This window comes from Phocoena sinus, chromosome 12 (assembly GCF_008692025.1).
Source record: "Phocoena sinus isolate mPhoSin1 chromosome 12, mPhoSin1.pri, whole genome shotgun sequence".
Lineage (NCBI taxonomy): Eukaryota > Metazoa > Chordata > Mammalia > Artiodactyla > Phocoenidae > Phocoena > Phocoena sinus.
In genome coordinates, this window is record NC_045774.1 from 29,091,182 (window position 1) to 29,105,709 (window position 14,528).

The window sequence follows — 14,528 nt, forward strand, 5'->3', positions numbered from 1 at the left end:
TTTGAGATAAGTTTAGAGAAAATATAATTTTTCAAACATATGTGACAACTCTTAAAATTATAGCAAATAAAAGAATAAATAATCAGGGAGGAAGAAAGGATGTGTGTGCTTCCTTAGAGTTTTCTTTTATTTATAAATGGATAACACGCTCTTGGTTAAATAAATCAATAAAAACATGGTGGGTCAAAGTGAGTAATAATTTCACGATTGCCTCGCTGCTCAGTTATTCCCATCCCAATTTTCCCTTGCAGGAGATAACCAATAGTAAGCTTTTTTGGTGCATCCTTTTAGAAATTTGATATGCACATACAAGCATAAAGGTTTCTAATAACACAGAATTAGAATTTTAAAGGAGGGAGCAGAGGAGGTGTCTTGATTTTTTTTAAGTTGTCTTAATTGTTCATATTTTTTAAAAGTTCAAAATCTCATTTGTGTGAGTCTAGTGCTTAAAAATTTTTGGTGTAACACAACCCTTATACTGCATGCCAACTTCTTCATCTGGGAAATGAAGACAAACCAATCTGGTTTCATGTTGCAGAACAAACAAAGCTGTAGGCTCACAGAGACAGGAGACTTGACTTTCAAGGTTGCCCTTTGCAACTATGTATGATTTTTGCCTTGTCCACAGGCTTTAGACCCTAACAGCTCAGCAACTTCATTCTGGCTGCACTTTAACATAGCTAGGAACCACCTTGATTTTCCAGTCACTAAACAGCTGTTTCATGCCTAGGGCATACCTGAATATTCTCACAAAAGTGACCTGATTAGGGGATAATACTTTCCCTTCCAACCATCCCTATGTTCCTTTAAGTCATTCTCCCTATCAACTATCCTGTCCTTTCCAGTATCGTAAAATTGTAAAAATGTCAGGGGCGGGAGGAATCACTACTAGCTCCAGGGGTCATAAACTCAATGTCTTCAGGAGCCAAGGCTGGAAATCATATTAGATGAAGACAGTAGGAGCCATGGACCATGCGTTTTCTCTTAAAAGCATTGAAATTAAAATCAAAATCAGAAACCACTGTGTTGGCCAAGTGAAATGAGTCTATGGTCAGAAACATCTGCAAGTGTTATAGACTAATCTCATATGCAATTATGTAAAATTCAATGGCTTGCCTTCGCTTTTGCATTCTTGTCCATTCATTATCTACGAACAACACAACAAAAAGCAAAACGCCAAACACTGGGGATTGAAAGCTCTGCTTCTCCCAACTATACAACAGCGAGGAAGGAATGGGTTTACAGGGACACTGGTTTGGCATTAAATGACACAAAATCCATCAGAGACTGTTCCCAGCTTCTAATCATATGCACACACCTGGTGGCCCCAATGTCCATCAGAATTCCATCACCAGTTTTGGAAAGGAAGTGGGCAGACTCCTTGGTGTATCATCCAGGAACATTGAAGGGGCCCCCTTTAGAGCAGACCACTCATTTGCTCACGCATTGTTTATAATAATCTGAAGAATTTTCTGTCTTCCATAAAAGAACAAGGAAAAAGCTTGGCCAAGCCACCCAGAATTCCAAAGAACATGAAGCCAAAAAAAGATATGTTAAGGAAGGCAGCCTAATAAATTAGGAAAACCTCTGATTCTTTTGTGTGTGTGTGTGTGTCATTTTTTGTGTGTGTATGTGTCATTTTTTTTTTAAATTTATTTTTGGCTTCATCCGGTCTTTGTTGCTGTGAGTGGGCTTTCTCTAGTTGCGGCGAGCGGGGGTTACTCTTCGTCGCAGTGCGCAGGCTTCTTATTGCGGTGGCTTCTCTTGTTGTGGAGCATGGGCTCCAGGCACGCGGGCTCAGCAGTTGTGGCTCGCGGGCTCTAGAGTACAGGCTCAGTAGTTGTGGCGCACGGACTTAGTTGCTATGTGACATGTGGGATCTTCCCGGACCAGGGCTCGAACCTGTGGCCCCTGCATTGGCAGGCGGATTCTTAACTACTGCGCCACCAAGGAAGTCCCGAAAACCTCTGATTCTTGAAACCCGGTCTTTCTGAGCCTTGGTTTCTTTTTTCCCCAAATTGGGACTAAAAGCACTTCTTTTGTACAGTAGAAGATCTGAGGTAATGTGTCAGGATGAGGAAAAATGTATTTTAATTTAACAAGACAGTAAATAATGGTGCTGTTGGTACTTGCCTGGGGAGCGAGGAGCTAGAACCACGCAAACCTTCTGTCCATAAGTTTCATAACTTAAAACATAGCTTCCCATCCGTTCCTCCGGCTGCGCATCTTTGGAAGCGTGGAGAACAGTCACGTGCCCTCAGATTCGCAGGCACACCCACCCTTCCAGCGGCAGGCAAATTGTGAAAAGTAGGCTGAATAAATTTTCCCACATTCTGGTTTCATGGAGTTTAAGGTGTTTCTAATTATCCCAAAGGATTATTAAACCCTTCAAATTAAATTTTTTAGGCTTCTTTAATACACATGCATCATAAAATAAGGGAGAATTTTACCACATTATTCATCAATGAAACCAGACTGGCATAGTGCTGCAATAGCCTATCACCCCATGTCAACCTTTTCTTTAAAGAGAGAAAGGGTGAGTGACACAAAAGTTTTGTTCTTTATTTTTTCATCATTGCTAATAGCAGTACAGTCAAATCCATGGAAGAAACCTAGGGTTGCTGGGAGTGTATCTGGATATAAACCAGAAGATTCGGGTTCAGACTCAACCTCTGCCATGTTGGTACGTCTCCTTTTCCATAAAACGGGGATCCTGGTGACTGTTCTGATTTCCTCACAGACCAATGCAAAGTTCCAACAAGAGAGACAATGTAGAAGAATAGGCTTTGCTGACCAGGAAGTGATAAACTAGTGTCTGATGCTTCCTAGAGACCATGATGCTTTGAACTATACCAATTTACACAGTCGTTAATGTTAAGACTTGAGGCCTCTAGGAGTCTGTCAAGATTTTTCTAACAGATTATCCTACTGAGAATACTGCTACCTAGTAGAAGTCAGTTTTTTAACACACGGCAATGCGCATGTTTATTTCATTGCCTTTGAAAATTCTTCCCATTTAAAAGCAGGAAGCTTTTTGCAGGAATTAAATGCCCAGATGCAGAGAGGAAGAATTGTTCTCCATCTTGCTAATCCTTAACATGATGACATCATATACGTGAACAAGCAATCTAAAGTATAAGGTATAAAAGATATTACTAAATAAAGTATATGCAAATCTTTACTTCAGTATTCTTTAAGCTTTGTTTAAATGAAAATCACACAATGGAGAGAGAGATAGAAAGATAGATGGAGATAGAGAAATAGAGGGAGAAAGAGAGAGGTTAGAGAGAGGGAAAGAGAGAGTCTTCTGATAACATGAGTCCTTGTCACTATTCAACATATTCCACATAGCTTTGGCAGTCCCAGCCATGCAAAACAAACAAACAAAACCAAAAATAGAAAAAGGAATAAGAAATATAAGCATCAAAAATGAAAAGACAAAATTGTTATTGATGCAGATGCTATAATTATATACACAGAAATACCAAAGAGATAAACAAACTATAAAACCTAATTGGGAGTTCATCAAGATGGCCTCATCCAGTATCTACTACCCAGCAAAAAAAGTTAGACAACAGAACGGGAAAAAAAAAAAGATTCTGTTTACAGATACAGCAAAATTTATAAAGTACCTAAGAATTAATGAACCTAACACAGAATGCACAAGGATTTTGTAGAGAAAAAAATTAGCTCAATTAAGATTGTTTATGTTAGTGGACTGGATGTCCAATTTTGCAAAGATATTGATTCTCCAAAAATTTATCTGTAGGTTTCAGTAAATTTTCAATGTAAATCTAAAAGGATTTTTTGGGCTGAATTGAAAAATTAATTGTGAAATGTATATGAAAGAGTAAGGTTCACTAATATTTCATAGAAAATTTACACAAAATAATTGATCCACTATAATAGCAAATGGTGAGCAGAGATGGAAAACCAGATCTACCAGATATTAAAACATATTACAAAGACCTGAAACAGTATTAAAACAACATGCTATTGGCATATGGACAGACAAAAGGACAAATGGGACAGAGAGATGGTATATAGAATATGAGATTAGTGACACCACAAATCAATGGAGAAACCAGAATATTTACCAAATGATATTAGGAAATTTAGCTCATTATTTGAAGAAAAATAAGTTGGATCTCTACTTCACATGACATTTAAACATAAACATCAAATGGATTGAAAAAGACCTAAATATGAAAGATAAAACTGTAAAAGTAATAGAAGAAAATATCAAAAAATATAGCAAGTCATTGATGAGCTAATTAATGACCAGGCACATCAAATTGTCACCTTCTGGTTCGAGAGGCTAAGAGAGCCTTCTGTATGAGAATCATGGTTTCAGCAGGATTAAAGGATGGGAAGAAGTTTAATGAATGTGGAGTAAGCTTCCAGAGAAAGTAATGGTAACTTACATTTACAGAACACTTCCCACTATCACATAGTAACTCATTTACCTTATTACACTAATAAGGTAAATTGTAAAATATTTCTATTCCCTTCTTACAAATGTTAAAATTGAGGCTCTGAAAAGTTTAAATGAATAGACGCCCACGACTCTGACACCAGAGACTTCAGGGTGTCTTGTGAGCATCCTGGTATCTCTACTGAGCCGTGAGCCAAACTCTCACCTCCAGGAATGTGTAGCCCAGCTATTTCAGTCTTCCTTCCATAGAGATTGTCCTTTTATGAGATGAACACTTGAAACTGGAGAAAGGAACCAAAGGTCACCAATAAATAACTTTGGAATATGCAGCTCAGAGGTGAATGCGCCATTTTAAAGTGAAAATCTCCATTAAAATGTGCTACAAATCTCCTGGAAGGGGGTTTCTTATGTTTAATGGTGTCTAAAGTCTATGTTTAAGGGATAGTAATACATATGCTACATTCCTCATAGAGCTGTTGTGAGAATCAAATGAAAGAAGGAGCTTTTACATATGAGGAATTACAGTCCTAACTTTTAAAGTTTCCTGACACCCTTTAACAGTGTGAAATAACATCAACATCGGTCTGCAGCGCCACCCAGTGGACACAATAATGCTTTGCTTGATATTTTCACGTGTCTTCCCTGTTTCAGGGGGTAAATATTACCTTTATTATACGTCTATTACTGAGGCATTTTGCTCACAGTATATTTCTCTCAGATTTTTTATTTATAAAAATTGTTTACATGACATTTTGCCAGTGAATTTTATTTTGATAAGTCAATATTTTTAAAAGCCAAATTTCAGGTCATAAACTCATTTTACTCAGAATGCTTCGCCCTGTATAGCTGTCCTCGCCAGAATTGCAACCAAGTGTCTCTGATAAACAGTCTGGGTTTTAACACAGGAGGACAAGTTGGGGGTATTGGAGCCATCTGTTTCCTGCTTGATTTGCCCGTAAGTTGTACTTAAAATTGCTGAGTTCACACCTGAAACTTTTCTTGTTAATAGTTTGCCCAAAAAAATAAAAAAAAAATTGTTTGCCCATTCATACACATAGCATTGCTTTAATAAAAAAAATAATCTCTTGAGTTCTTTTCAATGTTAGGCACTGTGCTTAGCGCTATGGATACAATGACAAACAAAAAGGAATGCAGTCTCTGCCTTCGGGGAGTTTGCAATCTAGTCAGAGAGCTACACAATTATTAAGTAACCACACTACCAACTGAAAAAAACCCCACAACCTAAAAGTTGAGAATTATGTTTTCTTTGGTGGACAAAACTGAGGACTTAAGCCCGGTACGCAGCCTCTCAGATAGCTCTGAGGGACTGCTCCGAAGAGGTCAGGGAGAAGCCAGGATATATAGGAGTTTTACAACAAAGACCAGGTAGTCAGAAACTTCCAATGGTTACTGTTAATTAAAGAAAACCAAATACCTCAAGTTAATGAATTTAGCACTTTTCTATGTTTGGGAAGATGCAAGTGTCCAGGCTCATTGAAATCACTCCTTTGAGAGACACCTTAGCTACCTAGGGCCAGTATCCTGTTTCTCTCCCATTCTGGGTCCCCTGAGGTGCACCTTTGCGGGTGACTGCAGTGGCTGAGAGCTTGCAGTGGGCAGCGCTTTTTTTTTTTTTTTTTCTGTACGCGGGGCCTCTCACTGTTGTGGCCTCTCCCGTTGCGGAGCACGGCTCCGAGGCACAGGCTCAGGCAGCCATGGCTCACGGGCCCAGCCGCTCCGCGGCATGTGGGATCTTCCCGGACCGGGGCACGAACCCGTGTCCCCTGCATCGGCAGGCGGACTCTCAACCACTGCGCCACCAGGGAAGCCCTGGGCAGCGCATCTGTTTCCAGTTTGTCTCCATCCTGAGTTCCCCCAAGGCTCACCGCGGAGAGGGGGACCAAGACAGGGGTGGAGGGACAGCTGTAGTGGTTTAATGACTGCAACATCCTTTGTTTACTGATACGGCAGGCAACATTTTCATTCACAATACAAATGTTATTGCCTTACTTAGCTCAGGGAATGAGAATATTTGTTTCATTGTGGTTTTTAATTTTTTTACTAGACATCAAGAATCTAACTTGTCCTCATGTATATCTGGGTGTTTGGGGGGGTGTTGGGTTTATAGTGGAAGACCTTGAAGCTCTTTTGTTTAAATTAACCCTGACAATCAGCAGGATGAAGTGTGTCCTCTGTGTTATAGGATAATAATGTGAAACAGTGAAATTTGGAGTCAGAACAACACCAAATAATCTTGTGGTCTCTTACTATTCTATTATTCACTTTTCTTTTCTGTAAAATAACAATAGTAATAATACCTACCTTGACAGGGGAAAACCATGACTTACTACAGTACATGGTACATAATAGGTGATTCATACTTTGCCTAAAGTACCATGTAATAAAGGCCACATGTTTTTAATGCATCACTCATATTTTACTGGCCCCAAAACCAGTACATAAAGTTTAAAACAATAAGAAAAGAAGTAAATGTGGCTCAAAAACAGGCAGAAATTCGTAGTTTAAAGAACACAGTATATAACATTGTTATCTTTGAATGAAGATACGAGCTACTCACAATTCAAAGACATCTAGTGACTATCTCGAAATTCTTATTTAATAGCCCCAAGAGTTGGGCTACGACAGATGTTCAAATTCAGTTGGTCAAATGAACGAGGAAGCAAAACTTAATTGAGTTAAGCTTAGGTCTCATAACTAGTTAAAAGGAGAAATGGAACTAGAACCCATGACTCTTAATTCTCTGGGTTGTGTCTCTTTAGACACCATAAAAAAAAATGGACTTCTGGATATCTAAACAATATGAACAGAAAAGTCTTCTCAACACTGTTGGAAGCCTTGCCTTGCAGACAGGTTTTCAGATCCTTCCCCTGTCTCACAATTGAGCAGAGGAAATGTATCAAATGTCGTTCCAGTTAGAAGAGAGTTTTCTGTCCTATTGAGTGCGTGCACATTCCTGGATACAACTCAAAGTATCTCTGAAGGGAAGGAAAGATTAAAGAGTTAACATCTCGGGGCTTCCCTGGTGGCGCAAGTGGTTGAGAGTCCCGCCTGCCGATGAAGGGGACACGGGTTCGTGCCCCGGTCCGGGGGGATCCCACGTGCCGCGGAGCGGCTGGGCCCGTGAGCCATGGCCGCTGAGCTTGCGCGTCCGGAGCCTGTGCTCCGCAACGGGAGAGGCCACAGCAGTGAGAGGCCCGCGTACCGCAAGAAAAAAAAAGAAAAAAAAAAAGAGTTAGCATCTGTTGAAACCTACCTATATATTAAGTACTGTAAATACATTATCTTATTTCATCAGGTAAGTACTTATTCCTGAGTCATGGAAGGGAACTAGGGCTAGTAAGAACAAATAATGTTTCCATAGAGCTAGAGAACAGCAAAGACAGGATTCAAGTCAGGTCTTGCTGACCCCAGAGGGTCTGATATTTCCATCGCTCCCCAGTCAGAAGAGTGACCGATGAAAACAGAACGTGCTTCACTCTGACCTCAATATATTTTCTCCAGTCAACCAGCCATCATGGACCTTTAAGTGACATCTGGAAATTGAAAGCTGCTGATGTCAGTCTCTTCATTTTTACAGAGGAAAATGGTTAAGGGAGGTTAGGGAGGTTAAGATCCTTCTCAGAACATTACTAGAATCAAAATAGTGCCGTTAAAATAAGTGCATATTATTTTCTACAGTCTGCTTGGAAAAAAGCCATGTTTACTGAGCTTTTATTAATATTTCTTTTTTCTGAAGCTCTGAGCACATTTTTGTAATTTTTTCCTCTGTATCATGGACTTTTGAGAAGAGCCCACGGGGTGGTTCTTCCTTGGCTTATGTTCTCGTCATTGAATATGATACGGGAAGAAGGAATATTGGAGGCCAAAGCTAATCTGGGCAAGAGCTTGGTGTCACGAGACCATGATATTAATTTTCCAGATGACTTTGCAGCTGAGTTGGCTTAACTCTGTGACATTAGAAGATTGAAAGCAGGTAAGAAGTTTAGTGGAAGGACTATGCCTGCTAGGTCCCACGCATCCCGTACAGTCGGAGCAGTGCACAAGCATTGGCACTGACAGGCACACGCACGCTGAGCTCCAACAGCCCCTGAGACTTTCCAAAAGGGACACCTTTGCATTGTTTCTATGCCTGCTCAGCGTGTGACCTCAGATTCCATGCGCTCTTTCAAATGAAAATGTCCCGTGAAATGGTCCATTAGAGAGGCATCCCATGTTTTCCAGGTGAGGGTTTCTGAGCAGCTGGGGTTCTCCACTCAGTGCTGTGCTCCGGGGAAACAACTTCTCACTGTGCTCTGATATGTAAAGCCACGAGCAAACCCACCAAGTCCTGTGCTGGGGGTGAAGGTCAGAGTCAGAACCAGATAGACAGAGACCAAACCAGATCATGCATCTCACCCCTGGACATACTGTCAAGGTTTTACCTGTCTCAGGACTTTCCACTTGCACTTCCCTCTTCCTGAAAGGCTGCCTCACCTGCTCTACGTTTTGGTGAAGAGATGTTCCCTCTATTCTGTATAAAGCAGATCGCCTAGAAATTATTCTGTCTCCCTATCACATTTACTTCCTTTATCATACCACACTCTGGGACTACCCCGACAGTCCCGTGGTTAAGACTCTGCCTTCCAATTCCGGGGGCGCGGGTTTGATCCCTGGTCAGGGAACTGAGATCCCACATGCCGCGCGGTGTGGCCAAAAAAAAAAAAAAAAGGTGTGCAAATCATACCATGCTATGCAATTATTTATTTATGTCTCTTTGTAGAATGCAAGCTCCCGAGGGCAGAGACTTTATCCATCTGATCTCTATTAAATCCCTAGCATCATGCCTGGCACATAGTAAATGCTCAGGAAATGTTTGTCGAATGAGTGAATGAGTCATTCACTTGTGTAATACTTTCCAGACATTTAAAAAACATCTCTGTGTTAGAAAAGCAAGGATGATAATACTTGAATCAATGCCAATTGGTCAATTTGTCAAAACAAACAAACAAATGAACAAAAAAAGTCACTACCCTGAAATTCAAACTTGAGACTAGAAAAAGGAGCTATAACATTATACATGACAGCGTTAGAATTCAAAAAGGTTATTGAAAGAATCACACAAGATGAAAGATGGTACAAAATACATATAAAAGTCCAAAGAATCAACTTCACAGCTATAAAGTCAAAAAGTTGGACTTAACAGTACATGTGAGTATTTGACTATTTAATTTACTGCATTCTCGATATGTTACTTGCAAATGAAGCTTCCAAAAATCAAATGTGCTCTTACACTGATTAACAGAAATATTGTGTCCAAAAGAAAAACGGTTCATTTTTTTTTTTTTACAAATAAAACAATACCAGGAGGAGAAAGTTTTCTTTCTGGCAAGATATTTCAAAAAAAAAACATTCAGATGGAAATGAGCACGGTGGAAAAAGTACTGAAACCAGATTGCAGAAGCAAATACAGCGACTGTCTAGCTGGGAAAGGAGGGGTTTGGGGCGGTATTTGCCTTGAGAGGGGAGTGAAGAGGGGTATCCAGATAGACAGCATGATAGCTATCCACAAATATTTTGTGCAGAGGAGGAATTAGCCTTATCTTGCTGTGCTGTGTGGCAGGACAGAACTAGAACTGGGTGGAAATCAAAGGGAGGCTGACTTTGACGCAATCTGAGGAGGCAGTGAGATCCTGATACTGACTATGGAATGGCTCCATGTATTAGGGTTCCCCAGAGAAACAGAATCAATAGGGTATATATACAGATATATATCCTATTGATGTATACACACACACACACACACACACACACACACACACACACACATAAGAGTAGATTTATTGTGGGAATTGGCTCACGTGATTATGGAGGCTGAGAAGTCCCACTGTCTGCCATTTGCAATCTGGACAACCAGGAAAACGGTTGACATAATTCAGTCCAAGTCCAAAGTCCAGGAGCACCAAAGTCAGAACGCGGAAGATGGATGTCCCAACTTCAGCAAATAGAGCATATTCACTCTACCTCCTTCTTTTTGTTCTCTTCAGGCCCTTAACAGATTAGATGATGCCCACTCACAATGGTGAAGACAATCTTCTTTATCCAGTCTACCAATTCAAATGCTGATCTCTTCCAAAAACACCTTTAGAAATCGTGTTTTGCCAGCTATCTGGGCATCCTTGAATCCAGACAAGCTGACACATAAAATTAACCATCAAATTCTATAACTATTTGGGGGAGGGGGCAGTGGGCAAGCTGTACTGGAAATTCCTTCATCAGGTAGAGACTTGGACAGGTAACTCCCACATTTCCTTCTATTTCTAAATATTTCACACTTCAGATAGTCTCTCAGGAATGTTAAGAGTAAAATAAAACCATTTGGAAGTGTATCAGAATGCTCTACAGATATAACCTATTCTTTTATCTTCCATTAAAAATTTCTGCCTAAACTTTATTACTTAAACACAAGTTTTCTTGCAGTTCTTTGAAATAACTAAGCAAGAGTCCTAGAATCAGATTATAACAAGAAAATGAAAAAGCCATTCAGTTGACTATTTTAAGTAATAGTGATACAGAGATGCCATGTCTATAGTTTACTTGCTACTTCCTGCCAGAACAAGGAGACCAAATCCCATTCTCTTAGAGGCTTGACAAGAGTTATGCTCATTTCAGCCACTGATGTTTCAGAAAAGAATCCTCAGGGAAATTAGAGTTAAGGAATTCTCTGGGAAAAGCCTCATAACATCTATTTTAAACCAGTATCACAGCTACTGCCAGATCAGCCTGGGACACAGCCTGGAAGTAGACATTCCCCCAGCCTTCCCCATTCCTTTCCCCACCCCACCCAAACTCACACGTGAGAGGGCACGTGTCTCATCACACAGAAGATTTCCCCAGCAGTGTGGGTTGTGGGTTAGTGTGGGGGACGGCTGAACACAAGATCCTTCCTTAGAAGCGATAGTTAAAATATTCAATAAATAAATTAGATCCTCACTTGTCAGGGGAAATTTAAAGCAGTCATTGAGGGTAAAATCACTTCTGTGCCATCCAGATCGCCCAGAACCCACCTACTACTAGCATCTACATCAGGGTCGCTAGGGTAAAAGTTACCCAAACTGAGGATCAGCCAGTTAGGAGAAAATAAGTCATTCCAGATGCAAACCCGTGCTGACGCGGATGCAGCGCAGTTACTAGACTCAGGTGGACATCGAGTCCACCCCCTTTACCAGTATGTGAGTACGTAGCAACTTCATAACATTCTTTCCGGAGGTGGTTCATGCCAGACCTTGTGCTTGCCTAAAATTACAGACCAATTTCACTGAATTGCATCCAAATTCTAGATAGAAAAATTAAAATGAATTGTGAGTAACACTTAGCTGATGAGAACCAACTTCCAGATCGAAACCTGGAGCTAATTTTCCAGGAAGAAACTCCCAGGAATCTAGCACCATTCCTTAGGGTCAGGGAGGGGCAGAGCTAGCAGATCCACTGAAGAGACTGGCTATTATCCCTCAAGCTCAGCTTTTCTGAGACCTACTGTGGATGGATTATGTCTGTTTCACATGGAAGACTTTGGCTTTTGACTTCTTCCATCCCATTTTCTCCTTGGAGCCCATCAGAAAAATCTGGCATCCTTGTTGTCTCCAATTTTTGCCAACTCCTGAACTTCATGCCCTTTATTTATTTATTTATTTTTAGTGGTACGCGGGCCTCTCACTGCTGTGACCTCTCCCGTCGCGGAGCACAGGCTCCAAACACGCAGGCTCAGCGGCCATGGACCACGGGCCCAGCCGCTCCATGGCATGTGGGATATTCCCGGACCGGGGCACAAACCCATGTCCCCTGCATTGGCAGGCGGACTCCCAACCACTGTGCCACCAGGGAAGCCCAGGAAGTTAATATTGATACATTACTGTCATCTAACATATCCTTGGACATCAGTTAAATTTTGCCACTTGCCTGGTGTCCTTTCTAGCAAAAGGATCTGGTTCAGAATCATGTCTTGCATTTAGTTGTCGCATGTCTTTAGTATCTTTCAATCTGGAACAGTTCCTCATCTTTTCCTCGATTTTCATGACCTTGACATATTAGATTTCAGCCCAGTTGTTTAGTAGAATGACCCTCAATGTCAGTTTGTTGATGTTTCCTAATGATCTCATTCAAACTACATATCTTTGGCAGGAATATCACGAAAATGATGGGTTCTTGTTGCATTCTATTAGATGACACACAATTTCAAATTGTACTAGTCCTCATAATACTACTCTGACTACTTGTTAAGATGGGTGTGATAGACTTCTCCACTATAAAATTACTCTTTATTCCCTATACTTGATAAGTATTTGGTATGAGGGTCTGCGTGTGGCAGGAGGGAGTCGAGACAGTATAAATAAACCATTCTTCATCAAACTTTCAGTTGATTCATTCCTTCATTTAGTTCAGTATACATTCATTTCTTATTTTATTTAATAGGTTCTAAGGTTATTATTATTTATTCCGGTGCTCAAATTGTCTCAACTTTGGTATGTGGGGTCCTCTCTGATCTGGTTTCAAGGTACTTTAGTCATGTCCCCATATTATTTGAACATTTCTTTACTTTTTGGCAAAAGGGATGTGAATCTAGCCCTGAAATCAACCATTTATCAAAAAAAAAAAAAAAAAGCTCTGGTTCCTTTTAGTGGAAAATGGTATTTAGAGACCGATCTTGGGTGCTAAGTGTGCTCATTGCTTTGCTTGGTCCTGGGGTATCACTGCTCCCAGGACCTCTCAGTGGACAGAGCCAGGTGCCCTCTCTCTCTCTGTCTCTCTCTCTTTGCCCCCACTCTCTTCTTGTCTCTCTCCCTGTCTCCCTCTTTGTCTCTGTCTTTAGCTCTGTATCTCTCTTATCTGTCTAGATTAAAGAATAAATTTACACCAATATTTCTAATTCCAATTCAATTCATTGTGGTTTTCTCCCTATCATGATTATAACTCCTTGCTCTAATAATGAGAAACCTGCTTTCTTTATCCTTAAAGTACTTATTCATGTGATCAATTCCCCTGTATGTAACTTACATCCTGCTGCCCCCTCCCCTGCATGGATGCCCTACTCACCTTTCTCAAGCTCTGACCCCTCGAGCTGGGCTACCCTCCTACAGTGACACCTGTCTACCCTGATTCCAACTGGCTCTACACTGGCTCCAGCACTTACACCGGGACGCTACTTCTTCACATGGACACGCTTCACACACGGTCATCCTAACCTGTGTGGACACTTGCCTTGCTCGACCTCATCTGATGGATTTGGACCAAATTGCTCAAATAGAGAAAAGGAAGAATAAGAGTTGTGTGCCATTGTGGGTTTGCCTATTTTAATTTTGGTTTACTTAGTTATGTATGTATATATTCATTTTTGGTTGTGTGAGAAGAGCTGCATTTAAGTTTAATTACAGCTCCAAATGATCTCTGGCATTTTGGATTACTTTAATTATATTAATTAATTCTTGCATCTTTTTTGCACACATGGAACTTCTAAAATAGTAATAAGAATATCCCCAGGTGGTCCAGGCAATCCAGAGTTCATTCTCTTTGTATCTCTGTGGGTTTTTCAGAATTTGCTTCTTGTTGTCTTTATCATAAATATTTTTGTTTTCCCATGGAGGTAACTTTATCTCCTTCCACACTGCTCTGTTCCCAGCATTTCTCAAGCCCCATTCCTGTCCAAGCATTTCGAAGTACCATCCCTAGCCTGTTTTCCAGAATTCGGCTTTTGTGTCCCACTACATAAATGTTCTTGTGGAGCCACCTATTTCAGAAAGCACAGTTGTGATGGTTTATGGAGTGTCTGAGAAATGTAAGACGTTGTTTTCCATGATTCACTGGGGAAGGTCAGTAACTCACTGCTTATAAGAGAGAGACAGTCTGTTACATTTTGGTTGCCCTTTTCCTCCTCACAGAGAGGTCATTTTATGGCCAACTGGGATAGGCCCAAGCTCCCCCGGTGCTAGGACATCTGGCTTCTCCGGTGTGGTGCATGCATCTCAGAGGACAGCTGTGGCCTGGCAGCTCTCCACCCCCAACATAATGTCTTCATAGTCTTCAATGGCCAAAAAAAAAA